The sequence below is a fragment of the Cetorhinus maximus genome, chromosome 10, assembly GCF_964194155.1.
Source record: "Cetorhinus maximus chromosome 10, sCetMax3.hap1.1, whole genome shotgun sequence".
Lineage (NCBI taxonomy): Eukaryota > Metazoa > Chordata > Chondrichthyes > Lamniformes > Cetorhinidae > Cetorhinus > Cetorhinus maximus.
In genome coordinates, this window is record NC_135888.1 from 38,151,068 (window position 1) to 38,165,263 (window position 14,196).

Sequence of the window (14,196 nt, forward strand, 5' to 3'; positions counted from 1 at the left end):
ATGTTTGCATAATTTTGATTAGTTTTAAATTGTCTGTGGATTCTTTAACCAAAGCACAGCCTTGACCCATTAGGAATGCTGCAGCATAATGATTTGTAGGCACTATTTTAAAATTCCTTCCCTTTTATAATCCCGACTCCAGAGCTAGAAAAGGCAATGATTGCCAGTTAGCTGGCTTGGCGTAATCATTTCCAAATCCGAAGAGACAGTTTGAGTCAGGTTAATAACAGTTATTTATTTACCTTTTCAACTTGCTTGAAATATGGAGATGAATTTGAACAAAGCAAAAATGCACAATTACCAGGCTACAGGTCAAAGCAACAAAACATTGCCCTGGACATTTGTGGAGCCGGGACAGCAGAGTCAAGAAAACTCCCGGCTCCACAAATCCGACTTGAGAGTGAATGCCCTGGGTGATTTGAGTTTGGTTCTGGAAGCGGCTGTTAACAGACATTAGGCCCACCACCACCGGAAACAGTGCAGAAGCAGCCCAAAGACTGTCGCATGCGGAGGCGGAAGTTCAAAAGACCAGCCTTGGTGTGAAACAAGAAAACAAAAAACTACCCTCACCCTTCACACCCCATCACTGCAGCACACTCCCCATTCCCGCTCCATGCCAGCTCATGTCCCCCACCCCCATGGCCCCTTATACTCTTCATGCCAACCTATGCCCCTCCACCCACCCCCATGGCATTTTCTCGCCCCTATGCCAACTTATTATCAACTCATGCCAACTCATGCCTCCCACCCCCCTTTGACCTTACAGCCCCCATGCCAACTCACCCAATATCGACCATGGACAGACCTCAGGACCCATGCTGAGATGAAATAAAATAAATTTCTAAGTGTCTATTGACAACTTCATTATTTAAAAAAAAAACACTCTCATTGATAAAAAGCCATTCGCTACATTGAAATTCCGTCAACTATTTAATCCCTTATAAAAAAGCAAATATTTTCATTCATAGCCCCACATCAGAGACTTTATAACCACTTGGAGCTGTCAATCAAACTGTGAACTTACAGGCACTGTGGTAATGATAGGTTGTGGAATCTCCAATGCAGCACAAATCCTATAATAGCCCTCAGGCTTGTGTCAATGGACAGAATGTAATAGCGAAGACCGATTTAAAAAAAAATCTACAGACTTTCTTTAATTTAAATGCCAGATTTAAATACCTAGACAGTTCACAGCTCCTATAGGATTTAAATACCTTGACAGCTTTACAGTTCAAACATTAATCCACTTTTTATGCATATTCATGACTACTTTTAACAATCCCAAAGGGCACTTGACCTCTCCCAAAGGTGTCCATGGATCTATCCAACATGGTACCAAATCTCTCCAAAAGGGTGCCTGACCTCTCCAAACAACTCTGGTGAGCTTGGATCTTCTCCTGAAAATTGTAAAGCCCGCAAGTCATGTTTTGGACATCCCACTAACGAAAATTGGATCTGTTTGAAGGCAGCTGCACTTTCACATGCTTAACTACCTCCCTGAACCACAGATGTGCAAACTGTAACCCACCCATGTCCCCCCAAACAGCCCCCTCCCCAGCCACTCCCTAGCAAAAATAATGGGTGCCAAGGCTTCAGGGAATTGGCATCATTTTAGCTAAGACAGAGGCCCTCTCCGTCATTACAAAAATTCACGCCATAATGTCACCATGATAAAAACAGAAAATGTTGGCAATGCTCAGCAGGTCAGACAACATCTGTGGAGATAAATAGTTAAAGTTAACTTGAAAAAGTTAGAAGTATAACAGGTTTTAACAAATTAAAGACACAGTGAAAGTGGGAGAAATGTGCGGGATGGGGGGAAGAAGGAATAAAAAGGGAAGGATAGGGAAGAAGATGGAAGAGATTAAATTGCAAAAATGATGATGGGACAAAGCAAAAGTGGATGGTAATGGAACAATAAAAGAAAGAAAAGTTGTGTCTAGATCTGAAAATGACAGAAGTAGAACCAAGAGCTACTGTCCAAATAAGCAGGAGCAGTGGTTAAGATTTGAAACTGTTGGACTTAATATTGATTGGGGAAGGCTGCAAAATGCTGGATCAAAAGATGACATGCTGTTCCTCTGGTGCCCAAAAAATAGTAGTGGTTATTGAATTCAATGTTGAGTTCAGAAGGCTGTGAAGTGCCTTATCAAAAGAGAGGGGACAGGCCATGAAGGGAATTAAATACAAGGATGAGAAATTTAAATTTGGGATTTTAAAGAATGGTGAAGGATAAAACAGAGTGAGAAGGAGAACATGCCAGGCAAGTAGGGAGTGAGACCAAGATGTGACACGGTGCTAACAACCACTGTAGTACTTTGGGCATTGTGGAAAAGTATAGCGATGTTTTACTTTGGTAAAGGGGCAAGATGATGCCACCCATTGGCCAAGTTTTAGTGAATGGAAGTATGGCATTGACTTGAAATTTTATTATCTTCTCCTTCATCATGATCAAGAAAATGCATTTATATAGGAAATGTGAGGAGGATAGTGTTAAACTTCAAAAGGACATAGACAGGTTGGGGGAGTGGGCAGATGAGTGGCAGATGAAATGCACAATTAAGTATAAAGTGATCCCTTTTGGTCAGGAGGCAGGGAGAGGCAATACAAAAGGGTACAATTCTAAAAGGGTTGCAGGAGCAGAGGGTCCTGGGAGAATTTAAGCATAAATCATTGACGGTGGCAGGAGAGGTTGAGAGCATGGTTATTAAAGCATATGTATCCTGGGCTATGTAAATTGGGGCACAGAGTACAAGACTGTGGAAGTTATGATAAACCTGCATAAAACATGGGTTTGGCCACAACTGGATTATCGCATACACTTCTGGGCACCACACTTTAGGAAGGATGTGAAGGCATTGGCGAGGGAAAAGATTCACAGGAATAATTCCAGGGATGATGAACTTCAGTTAGTTAGATAGATTGGAGAAGCTGGGGCAGTTCTACTTGGAAAAGAGAAGGTTGAGAGAAATTTTGATAAAGGCATTCAAAATCATCAGGGGTGTGGACAGAGTGAAACTGCTCTCTTTGGTGGTAGGACCAAGTACCAGAAGGCACCCATTTAAGGTAATTGGCAAAAGAAGCAATGACGACATTAGGAAAAACTTTTTTTCCCGGTGAGTGGAATGCACAGTCTGAGATTGTGATGGAGGTGGATGTAATTGTGGTTTTCAAAAGAGAATTGGATCATAATCTGATACAAAAACATTTGCAGGGCTATGGGGAAAAGGTGGGGCATGGCATTAGGTGAATTGCTTTTGCAGAGAGCCGTAACAAACAGAATGGGTGGGATGACCTCCTTCTCTGCTGTAACTACTCTATGTTTCTATGCTGTGACCCTTTCATTTGGAAACAGTATGGAGATGATAAAGATGTAACAGAGCTTCAATGATACTTGGATTGAATTAGGGGTGTAGGCAGGTGACAAGCAAGGTTATGGAGGTGGAAACAGTCTCGATGATGAAGGAATTATGGAATCAGAAGCTCATTTCATAATCAAACAGGATGCCAAATGGTTTGGTTCAGCCTTAGACAGCCTTAGACAGTAGCTGAGGAGAAAGAGGGGATCAGTGGTGAGAGTATGGAGTTGGTGGTGGAGCCCAAGGATGAGGACTTCTGCCATGCTTTAGATTTAGCATTGATTAAATTATGATTATTGCCAACTTTTAGCACAAATAAGCTTAGGGCATGCTGGATAAATGGGAGCTCCAAATCATTGGCACAAGAAATGCTATGATAGGAATATTAGCCAAATGTTTTAAATCATTCATATTTTATGAGCTACAATATCTGCAGGCTATAATAGCAATCAACTGTTTGTGCAGCAGATTTTTATTGAAGAGTATTATTGACAGTAATGCTTTTACCTAGTTTACAAACTTTTGATAGATAGTATATTATTGTCTTAAGAGCCTGTTTACAGCAGACACTTAAAGTTAAGTGCGAGTCCCTTATTTATTATTCATTTGTCCCATTGAAGCAATGACTTTGCAAATACAATAACTCAGAGGCTGAATAGCTCAAGTTTTCTGAAATCATACCCAGTTGGGATTGAAGACACCAATTTATGCAATGTAAATTGGAATTGGGAACTAATTCTATTTGAAAACTATTTAACTAAGCCAAACATCTACTTATTTTCAAGACTGCACTCTCAAGTATTGAAATTGGCTTTGATCCAACAATCATCTGTTTCAAAGGTGAAAATGCTACCAGTTAGCTGAATATTGTACACAAATTCTGACAGTCAACTTAAGTTATGTAGTCTAGAGGTTTTAGATAATTTTAATACCCACTCAACTCCTGGTCATGTTGCCACTCTTGATCAAGCAATATTTTACTCAGCCCTTGACCTGTTTGCTCATGGTAGAGCAGAGATAAATCACAAAAAAGGGCAGTGAGGGTGGTGGGGTGGGGTGGGGTGGGGGGAGGGGGATGGAAGCCACTAACTCACCAAGCTAGACAAGAGAGGAAAAAATGACAACAGAGGGCAAGAATTGCTCAGGTTACTCTACATCATGACACAATACACAATGACGAGCAATTCTTGTCAATGAGAGAGAAGGAGGATTGGAGGCTGAGGAACAGCAGACACAAGCAGGAACCAGATTCTCAAATGTTGCAATCAGATGAGGAGGAGGTCAGATGCCACCTCTCTTTTCCCACTCCTTGATTGGCCACACCAGATGTTTTAAAAATGTTTGCAAATTAAGTGAGTGTTTAACTGCTTATATGTTATGACCATAAAATATACAATCAGACAGGTTTTCCTGAGTTTTTGAAAAGGAAAGAAGATAGTTTTATTTATACTTAAACCAGTTTAAGTAGAATAATAGAAAAAGGCTCCAACTTTTGCACGCACACTCAAAGTTCATACACACACATCTATAGGCTTCAGAGTGGAAAGGATAGATTAATTAATTTAGAGTGCCATAAAATTAAAGGGGTATATGGTCCTTGAAGCTTGTTGACTTGGCAGCTTCAGGCTGAACTCGGTGGTCTTGCTGCTTTCACTTGGCAGTCCTGCTGCTTTCAGCATTGAAGTGGTTTAAAGTTAAAGATGTATGATTTACTTGTTCTTCTGAAGACAGCAATGCTGGGGGGAGTTCTATTCTAAAATCTCTGTTTGTGGCACCTGGGTAGTTAAAATCAGCAGACAGGGTTCAAGACTTGTAAACTGGATGGAGAGAGAGAGAGAGACCACTTAGAGGCTTGCTCCTTGAGTGTCTTAGTTACTTGTGCTGTCCTGTAGAGAAAGCAGGTGCTTAAAACACACAAAGGGTCGGCTTATCACATGACCTTCTCTTTTCAACTGCCCAGTAACTCAAATATGGTTGTGGCTAGTGCATTCCAGTTACCTTGATTAGATCATATATTAGATAATAATATATTAGATAATAATAGATAACAGGATTTTAAGCGTTGGCGAGTGGGGACGGGGCCCGCTCAATGACGCATAAAATGACGCGCGGTGACGTCAGGGGGAACACCCAACGTAACCGCGCCCCATTTAAATTTTCAGGGAAGTGGGGCGCAGCGAAATCAGCTGCGCAGCCACCAACCTGTCAATGGTCAATTGAGGCCATTGATAGAGTCAATTATATAATTAAAGGACCTGCCCGTCCAAACTTAAGGTTGGCGGGCAGGCCAGGAGCCCAGGCGCAAACTAGAAAAAGCATGAAACCTCATCCACAGGCAGGATGAGGTTTCATGTAGCTTTTTAAAAAAATTTAATAAAGTTTTTTTGAAAATTATGGACATGTCCCAACTCATGTGACATTGTCACATGAGGGGGCATGTTAGGGAAATTTTATTTTTTCTATTTTAAGGTTTTTGACATTTACAGCCGATCTCCCTGAGGCAGCACTTAGCCTCAGGGAGATGAGTGCGCTCTTTCGTGCGCATGCGTGAAAGAGCGCTTTCTTGATTTTGGGATTTCCCCTCCCCCCCCGCTCGCACAGGAAGCGCATAGCGCTTCCCTGCAGATGTCATGCTGAGCGGGCCTAAATTGGCCCGCCCACGTGAAAAGGTGCCTTGTCGCCAATCGGGGGCGTCGATCGGAAGCACACCTGTGCACGACTGCCCTTCAACTTCCCCCCCCAACGGGGGGAAAATTCAGCCCCATGTCTGGAATTTCCTCTCCTAGCCAGGGCCTTATTGCCCAAGTGATTATGTCTGATGGTTGGTCTCCATTGAGTACCCAGGTGATTGCCTGGATGCTTTGCTAATGGGATAACAGGTGGTGCCCATCCATCTTTTTCAAGGCCATTGTTCCTGGTTTGGCGTTGCAGGCAGGTTGTCTCCATTTCAGTCATTTTGGAATGCAGAAGGTACAGTGATGCAAATGTGCAACCATCTTTGACTATGATCCCGAGTCACTGGAATGTGGCTTCAGCCTTTTTGAGAAAAAAATCAATTAGCGGTTTCTAGCTTGTAAATTTCAAGGTCATTTTTCATAAAGTGTGGTTTCATAACACAAAATATGGTCAAAAAAAGAAATCTGCTCACTAACCAACAGAAAAGAGGGTTAAGGACAAAACATTGGGCAGGTGATGGCATACTGGTATTTTCACTGGACTAGCATTCCAGAGACTCAGGGTAATGTTCTGGGGGCTTGGGTTCAAATCCTACCACAGCAGGATTTAATAAATAAATCTGGACTTAAAAGTCTGATGACTGTGATACCATTGCTGATTGTTGTAAAAGCCTATACAGTTCACTGATGTCCTTTGCAGGAAGGAATCTGCTGGTCCTTACCTGGTCTGGCTTATATGTGACTCCAGACCCCACAGCAATGTGATTGACTCTTAAAATGGCCTCTGAACAAGGGCAATTAGGGATGAACAATAAATGCTGGCCTAGCCAGAGGCACCCACATCCCTTGAACAAATAAAAAAAAAATCAGGAAGTAGATATAATGCAAAACTGACACCACAGAAGAAAATTGAACCCTTTGCACCTAAACTGCTGCTGCACCAATAAGTGCAAAGATCACATTTTGAATCAGAATTATTTTCACATTGAGAATGACAGTTTCATTTTGAATGTGCTGCCGAGTGTTATATTTATCTGAACTCAGCTGAGGCTGTAATAATTACAGCTACTGTGATATTAACTTACTCAGAGTAGAGTTAAAAGTAAATTGTTTAACACATCATTGTGTTCATGCAATGCGTAGTAACCAGCTGGATAGAGGTAAGTTTTAAATGTACCTCAAACAGGAATGTCTTATAGTTCCAGGGCAGAATTTCTAAATGATAGTCCCTGCTGAAATGGTGGGACCATTAGTGGGTCAGGAACTGGTTTGTGTCTTTAGCAGGCTTTGCCATGTCTCAGAGCCATGGCATTCACATCTGCCACCAGGTTGCCTCGTCAATCCGATGTTGTGTTGTATCTTTAAAAAGGAAAGACTCCTAATTAAAAGGGGCCGCACATGGATTTTTCATGCTGCAGCAACCACAGGAATGGCGGGGAGACTTGGAAAGGCTGCTCTGGGTCTTTCACTCTTACTTGGAGGTCCTGCCGAGGGATCTAAAGGACTGCAGCGAGATGGTCTTTCCCAAATGTGGGAGGATCAAAGCAGCAGTGCATTGAAGTGACTGTGTAAGTCAGCACAAGAAGTGTGGTCCCTCCAACTTGAAGACAAGTGTACCAAAAGGATATAGGGCATCCAGGGGACAGAAGAGGTGAGTGAAGAACACTTTCAAGTGCTAACTCCAACCCCGTACCTAGTCTGACCTTTCTAGTATCCTTCTGCACAGCACAACTCAGGAGAGTACACCTTGTAGCTTCACCAGTTCCTCTACCTCCAGGCACATTCCCATCTGAGCAGTCAACACTCACAGTCAACCTCAGCCTACTGCCCTCATACCCCTGCCTCACAGTCTCTCTCCATAAATGTTGTTCTTACCTGCTACCCACACGAGCCATTTTCTAACTTGGATAACTCTCAGCTCTCTCCTCTTGTAGGAGAAGAGAGCACACAACCTCATGGAAAGGCAGAGACCTTGGATATAGTTTTTTGAACCACTTTTAATCCAAGTGCCTCAGCTGAGGAAAAGTCAAAAATCCCCATTGTACCACTTATATCCAGTGATAGGCACCTTGAGGGCCACTGGCAATGCATGCCCACCTGGCCCATTGGGAATGAGGCCTTGTTCTAGGGTGCTGCAGATGCCAGCGGTGAGAGCAGCTGCAAGAGCCTGAGCCACCGGAGGCACTGGAGAGAGCCAATCCTCTGCCTATAAGGCCTGTGTTGGGAGTCTCATCTCTTTAGAGTTGGATCTCTGTGCCTATCCTTCTGCTCTGTGGAGCATCATGTGACTGAGGAGAAGGCTGCTGGTGCTGGTGTTACTCCTGATGCTGGTGCTGCTCCTCTTGTTCCTCCTCAGAGCTGCAGAAGCTGCTCCCAGGCTATAGTGAAGGCTGGCAGCAGGGGAGTGCACCTGAAGCTAATTCAATCACAAGACAAGTGAAGTAACTTACAAAAAGTTGGAAATGCTTGTCAAGCAGTGAAAGGACTCTCTGAGAAGAAGTCCTATGAGCAGCAGCCTTCAACCTGGCCATCCCTGAATTTACTCAGTTTCACTGTTCAAAGCCTTTCCAACTTGTCAGTTTCACTGAAGAAGTTTTTTCCATTGTGCATTCACCTGGTTGACCTTGGCGAGTTGCTGACAGCTCAAGAAATAGGCCAGCTGGCTGTTAAATCCAGAGTGTAGAGCTAAAGAGCAATTGCCTGTTTGTGTAATCTAATTACCTTCCTGACAGCTCCAAGAAGATTCCCCACTCGTCTTTGAACGCGCCAGGGTGGAACACTGAAAAGAGCGGGATGATATTGTGATCCTGAAATGACGTCACTTTTAGGGATTTAACTCCCCACAAGTACCCAAATCAATCTCACCTTAGTAGTTACAATTCTGCAGTTATAGTTTTTTGAACCACTTTTAATCCAAGTGCCTCAGCTGAGGAAAAGTCAGCAGTCTTAACAGCATTTTTGAGAAAAGGAATTTATATAACACCTTTCACATTCTGTGGAGGTCCCAAAATTTTGGCGGTCAATAATTACTGTTGAAGAAAGACATGGCAGCCAATCTACACGCAGCAAGGTCACCACAACAGGAAATGAGATAAAAGAGCATTTTATCTATGATGGAGGTGTTGACTGGGTGAAAAAAGTTTGTCCAAGGCTCCAAGAGAATCTCTTCAGGAATGTATCCCCATTATACCACTTATATCCAACTGGAGACAAGGCCTCAGCTTAACATCTCATCCAACATATAGCTCTTCAACAATTCAGCATTTCCTCAGCATGTTATTCAAAGGATAAATATTGACCTGGGCTTCTTTGAAATAGTGATCTTTCATATTTACCTGAGATGGCAGACAGGGACATTTTTAATGTCTCCTCTGAAAGACAGCACCTCCTCATTGCTACACTGGAGTGTCAGCGTAGATTTTGTGCTGAAGATTCTGGAATGGGACTTGAATCTGATTCAGAGGCAAGTGTCCTACCAATGAGTCAAGTCAACAAAGTTAATAATTATATCCCATTCTATCATTGCAGCCATTTTAGATGATGCCACCTGAGAGAAAATATTAATCACCTGAACTGTCAGCTATCTTACCCCATCTCTCCCCATCTTCACATTTTCAATTAAGTATAACTTCTTGTGTTAAGTTCAATAAGATGAACATTTTAACAATAAAGTTGACTTTTACATTTTCTCAACTGTGGTCATTCTTCATGATCTTGTTAAGCAGCCATTATAATTAGTTTCATAATTCTGTTCACATAAACCTGACAATATAATGATCCTGTCACAGACAGAAAATCATTTTGTAATTACAAGGTTAGTCAATTTTAATAACGTACAGTATTAAACAAAATATTCTGGGACAGGATAGCTTGAAGCCACAAGAAACAATTTGCATGTACTAATTCAATGATTTCAATAACCAGACTTTTTTTCAGAATCTTATTGTGGTTTAGCTGTAGCTTTACAGTTATGACTAAAAATCATCATGCAACCAACTTAAATCCAGAGTTAAACATGATTGAGCTGTTCAGATTTAGATGTGAAGGATCTCATTGACTCTGGTGTCCACTTCTTCTATGGCCTCCTAAACAGCATCAGGACAAAGCTGATCATCAGGTGACTCAATATTGACCACCATGTCCTTCATGTTGAATTTATGCCTGCAATTCACTCAATTTGTTCCTTATACGCCATGTATTTTTATAAAGAACACTTATTTAGGCCTCTCTTTTCAGCTTTAATGTTTTACTCATGTTTCTTATTTATCTCTCCAGGTTTAATTTTTTTTAAAAAATTCATTCACGGGATGTGGCGTCGCTGGCTAAGCCAGCATTTATTTCCCATTACTAATTGCCCTTGAGAAGGTGGTGGTGAGCTGCCTTCTTGAACCGCTGCAATCCATGTGGTGTAGGTACACCCACAGTGCTGTTAGGGAGGGAGCTCACCTTTTAGTTTACCTGTATTGCCTAAAGCATAATTCCAGACAATTACTCTACTCTCTTCCCTTTTTTTTAAACTATTATTTATATATCCTTTTCCAACTGAGAACCCCACCCCCCACCAAACCCCCCTCGCCCCCCCCCCCCACCCCCACCCCCACCCACAATTTACTGGTTTAAAATCCTTGTAACTGCTCTATTTATCCTTTCCTCTAGGAGCTCATCCCAAAAGTATGTTCCTTCCTTCCCAATACTGCCAGTATCCCATGAACTGGAACCCCTCTTTCCCACATCATGCCTCCATGTACATGATCACCTCCCTATTTGGCTTCACCCTACATGCATTTGCACTTAGCTAGGGTAATAATCCAGTTATAACAATTCTTCAGCTATCGTTCTTTAATTTAGCTCCTAGTTCCTGGTACTCTCCAAATAGACCACATTGCCTTCTCTTCCCTATGTTGTTGATCCCAATATGAACCACAATGCCTGTATCCTTCCCCTCCTTCTCCAATATCAATTCAATCCAGTTCACGATGTCCCTCACCTTGACACCAGGTGGACAACATACCAAGCGAGGCTGTTGATCACTGATAAAGGATGCTAGCTGTCCCCCTAATTGTTGAATCCCATACAAGTGCCATACTACAATTCCCCTCCTTCCCATCCCATTCTATCATCCCTCTCGTCCACCTTTGAACAGCCTGCTACTCCAAGGTGCTATTGTAAACAGTCTGACAGTCCTTCCAACAGTCTTTACCCTTAACTTCGCAGGTAGCAAGCACATTGTACCTGTTTGATAGAAACAGTTTCTGAAGATCCTCACTCTTAACCTTAGCTGGGTTTCCCTTCCACTCTCAGTCAGACCAACTCGGTCTGAACCTACACCTCTCACCTCTCGATGAGGTGTGACTGAAGTCTGAAGCAAGCTGTTCAGATTCTGGTCCCCTTCCCTTATGAGTCAGAATATCTTCAATTCACTTTCCAGCTCAAGGACTCTGAATCAGAGTGTTCCAAGATGGACACAACTACTGAAGATGTGTGCACTCTGGATAATCTCGTTGTCCACAAACTCCCATATGCTGCAGTCCAGACACACAGCCCACCCTATTATGTCTTAATCTATATTATTTATATCTACTTTTTAGTTTGTTAGATGTTCTTTTTCTTTACACACTAACTTGCACTAAACACTAAAGCAGCAGATCAACTTTTTTAGATACCTACACAAGCCACTATATATATCGGAGGCAAAAAAATCACCTCCTTTATAGCAAATTCCCATTTGCACCAAATTCTCGACTGAGCCACAGCTGACACATTTTGTATGATTATATATTGACAAAGATTTGAAATTTCCAAATTAACAAAGGTAAAAAAACAAGTATACAAAAGTGTAGCAAATAATCTAACACCCTGAGATTTTTCATACCGTGAAAACTTCAAGGGTCTAGCATAAACTACATTTAAAAAAATATTCTTTTGGGCATTGCTGTCAAGGGCAGTGTTTGTTGCCCATCCCTAAGTGCCCTTGAACTGAATGGCTCTTAGGCCATTTCAGAGGGCAGTTAAGAGTCAATCATATCACTGTGGATCTAGAGTCACATGTACACCAGACCCGGTAATGCAGCAGATTTCCTTCCCCAAAGGACATTACTGAGCCAGATGGGCTTTTATGACAATCAATGGTAATTTCATAGTCACCATTCCTGAAACTAGCCTTCAATTCCAGATTTAATTTAAATTCCACCAACTTTCCTGGTGGGATTTGAACCCATGTCCACAAAGCATTAGCCTGGGCCTCTGGATCACTAGTCCAGTGACATTACCACTACGTCACCATATTCCCCCACAGGTTTTCACCTTAACTCTGTTGGCATCACTGATACTCAGATCATCTGCTATTTTGTTTAAATTATCAAAAAGTTGCTACCTGAAAGCATTACTTGGGTCTGCTCAAAATGGCCGATATTGCATCTGCATTCACACCTGCAGGGAGTCTGTTCCCATTGCAAAATCTCAGGTACAGCAGAATAACATAACGTTGTTTAGCACCAGACATTCATAATCGGCAGAGTTTCAAGAAGCACAATACATGGTGCAATAAAATAATTTACATGTCATTTTCAGATCCAGCAGGCGATAAGGTAAAATCTTCATTAATATGTGTACAGCTGACATTGTTCAATCTAAGATGATTGAAAACAAAAGTGGAAATTACTGAAGTGTGTCAGGGTGTTCCGACACATTTGGAAAAGCCTCCTGGATTGTACAGAACAAAGGTTGCCAGGGACAAGATAAACTAAATAAACGTTGGAATTTCAAAATGGCAGAAATACATAGCAGGCCAATCAGCACCTGAAAGAGAAAGTAGTTATTTCTAATGAAAGGGCTTACTTGAATTGTTAACATAAATTACTCTTCTAAATGCTGACCAACCTGTTGTGGATCTCGAACAGTTTCTCTTTCAACTGCCAACTTGTTTCAGGCAGGCCATTACAATACATTACAGCAGCCTTAATTGGGAAGGCCACCAAGGATGTTCTTTATTGGAATGTTACTAAAACAGAAACAATGCCTTTAAATAAACAAATTAACATTTCCATTAAAATTACAGACAGAGGAATTCAATACACCTGCTTTTTATTATTGTAAAACAGCTTACACTGAAGTCTAAGGATTCTTCATTTGATTCAAGGCATATTCGGCATCATCCACTTTAACTGTAATTTTAAAAAGCAACCCAGAAGAATGTTGATATTAATATCCACTAATAGTCTGATAATCGAATATGAAAAAGAAATTCAACTTTTAATTAATGGACAGAGCCATAATCCCTGTTAACAAGCTCAGCGCCTGGTAATGAACATTCACAATCATAAATTCCTTATTTATTCAATATCCCAGCTGCTCTCTCTAATTACGTATTTGCACTGACTGAGTAAAAAATTGTTAACTTCAGCAGCCAAGGTTTAAATTGCTTACCAGTTTATTTCTCTGTGCATTAATCTCTGAAGTAGTCGAGCAGCAATTTGCAGAGAGCTTGCAGGTGTTACTCAGTGGGTACTGGAGAGGATTCCTTGCTGTGTCTAGCATATGCTGCCTGAGGCAATTTGAAACACGAAAATGAGATCTGAGGCAACTGTTTGTAATGATGGCAATTTATATAATGTGCTTAACTCCTCATGCACTTGTGGGAAACTGTAGGAACAAAGCTTGGCTCGAGATTCAGACTTGTTTTCAGAAAATGATCGGAATTACAGACTCGCAATCAGCTGGAATCTGCGGCCACACATGATCAGATGCATTAAAGCATTTCGAGGCTTGTGTCATTTCTTTTTCTTGCAGTTAAACAGATACTTTATCCTTCAATCAAATTACAATCTCCAAGCACTCCCAACCTTTGGCTACCTGCTTGGTTGAGAAAAGAACTGGACATGAAGATTTCTGACAGTCGCCTCTCATGTTAGAACAGACTGAGGGGCATTTGTTAGAATGACATTATGGAAGGGTTCAGGTGCCATCAGAAATCAAATAACAAAGTTTGAATGCCGTAACAGCGGACACTGATAATGTGAAATAAAGCAGAAATTGTTGGAAAACACTCAGCAAGTAAGGATTCAATGACCACCTCAGGAAGCAATGAAGGAAGAGGAGCAGGTATTGGAAGAGGAGGAGAAGGGGTAAGAAAGAAAGGGGAAGGAGGGAGGATGCAGTTGGTA